At 35.7% G+C, this 2285-nt stretch overlaps 1 pseudogene; it reads right to left on the reverse strand.

The window, feature by feature from the left end:
- Positions 1-969: 969 nt before the first annotated feature.
- Positions 970-1988, reverse strand: LOC149996143 (periphilin-1 pseudogene; annotated as a pseudogene).
- Between the last annotated feature and the right edge of the window lie 297 nt (positions 1989-2285).

Below are 2285 nucleotides of genomic sequence, written 5' to 3' on the forward strand. Positions count from 1 at the left end.
TTTCCTCTCCCTGTATATACAGTTAAACTATATTTCATAACAATCTTGTATAATTTATAAGTAGGGTTTTGTGACTGACTACTTTTTGCTAATGGCTTGTGTCCAGAGATAGTAAAGAAGAGGATATGATTTGACAAGAGTCTTGGGATAGAGCCCTGACATTCTAATATTTAGAGATATGGTAGAGAAAAGGATTCAGTGAAGGACACTGAAAATGATGATGGATGAACACTAGGAGTATCTTTCTTTCTTTAATTTAAAATATTTAATTTTAAACCAGTTATACATGTTCATGGTTTTAGAAAATCAAATTATTCTATAGGGTTCATTATAAAAAATAATAGTTATCTGCCCCATTCTTCCCCATTATTGATCTCTTATTCCTGGAGGCAACCACTTTCAACAATTTCAGCTATTTCTTCTGGTACTTATTCCCTTAATGTCTTTTTTTTTCTTCTAAGATACCAAGGTATTCAGTTTATTTGGATCTTATACTTAAGCGTATTAAAACTTACAAAGCCTAAGATAAGCAAGCAAGAAGTCAATAAAATTACAACTTAGAATTCTAACACTTTCACACGGTATCATTGACTATGAAAAGCAAAAAGACTATAAATGTTTAAATGGAACGATCTCTAAAAATTACACTAGCGTGACCAAATAAATGGTCACGTACTATGGAAGACTACAGAATACGAATAACTACAGAAAGCTGTTCTCCAGACTTGAAACATTACTTGACCCATCATTTTAAAGAGGGAAAAAACTATGGATTAGGTGGCACTACTAGATTTTTAAAAATTCTAATTAAAATATCTTAAGATTCTTTTAGATGTTTGTTTGATATTGGAAAGGTCATCAGCTACCATAAAGGCTTCTCTTTATCACAAAACACATATATTAAGGGTTTATACAATCTAGGGGGAAAAAAATCTAGAAACATTTTTTTGGGGCTGAGCAAGTAAATTTCTAAAAAGGCTCTCCTAAGTCTTGACTAGAGGTGTCATACTCTGCAATGAAATGCTTGAGTTCTTCAACACACCACTCACCTATTTCATGTAAGTTCTGTCTCAGCGCAAACTGTATGGACTTTTTAAATGAAGGATCTTTTTCAATCAGCACTTTCACAACCATCTAGAAAGTTTCACAGTCTTTCCGGTAAACCTGTTCAATCTCTTTGGTTTTTGATACTATTGCTTTAGAGCGACTGTTTAGCCGACTGTCTTCAAATAATTCTATGCCATCTGTTGCATTTGACTCAGGTTCTTCTGGCTGGTCAATGAACAATGGTGCTATGGATCCTGTTTCATACTCTGTAATTTCAGGTAAATTACTTTCATCTGCCTTCTCCAGCTTTTCAGCAGTCTACTTGCTTGCAGTCTCAGCATGTTCCTTTTCATTTAGGAACTTGGATTTGTCTAACACCTTTGATGAAGGAGCTGTTGAACTCGAGGGTGAAGTTTCTCTTGATATTTTCAAAGACTGAACAGGTCTCTCTTTACTTCTGTGTTGAGACTTATGGAAAGAGTAAGTTTTGCTTCTTTCTGGAGAGTAGATTTTACTATTGACACTGGAGCCAGATCTGCTGTGTGGAGAATCCTTTCTACCTACAGGTAAGTCTCTGAAAAAAAGTTTCTGTTTTATGAGGAGGCTGGTCTCTCACATAATGGGAAGTGTAGACACTTTTTCTTCTAAAGCCATCTCTCATGTCCCTGTATTCAGGCTGACAACTTCCAGAATGATCATCTATAACCAGAGTCATCTCCTCTGTGAGGTGAACCACTTCTTTGATCCTGAGAAAAACCGTGGCCCTCATCATAGTCTTGGTAATCAACATGACTGTAATATCTACTGTAGCTTCCTTCACCAGGTCTGTCTAGCAGTGGTGGTTTCTTTGGCACAATATTAACTACTCTATGGTAGCCATCACTGGGGTGATTTTGAGGAGCTGCTTATTCTCTTGGAATCCTTTCATAGTCAGACCACATTTCATCTCTTATGTAAGCCACAACTATGCACCACCGGGAGACACTGTCTACTCCCTTAATGTCTTCATGGCTGTTTTACCTGATATTTCTTGATTTTCCTTTTTTTGATATCTATAGATGTCCTTCTACTGAAGACAAAGATTTACTCCTTATGTCTATCCACACTCACCCCCATACATACTCACACATGTTTATGCACATAGACACACAAGAGTACTTCACTATCTTCTAATCACACTTTTTTTGTTAAATTCATATGTAGTGTTTAAATTACTCTGACTTTGTAAATGTTATTTA

The sequence above is a fragment of the Furipterus horrens genome, unplaced genomic scaffold (assembly GCF_987537825.1).
Source record: "Furipterus horrens unplaced genomic scaffold, mFurHor1.1.pri manual_scaffold_12, whole genome shotgun sequence".
NCBI classification, from domain to species: Eukaryota; Metazoa; Chordata; class Mammalia; order Chiroptera; family Furipteridae; genus Furipterus; species Furipterus horrens.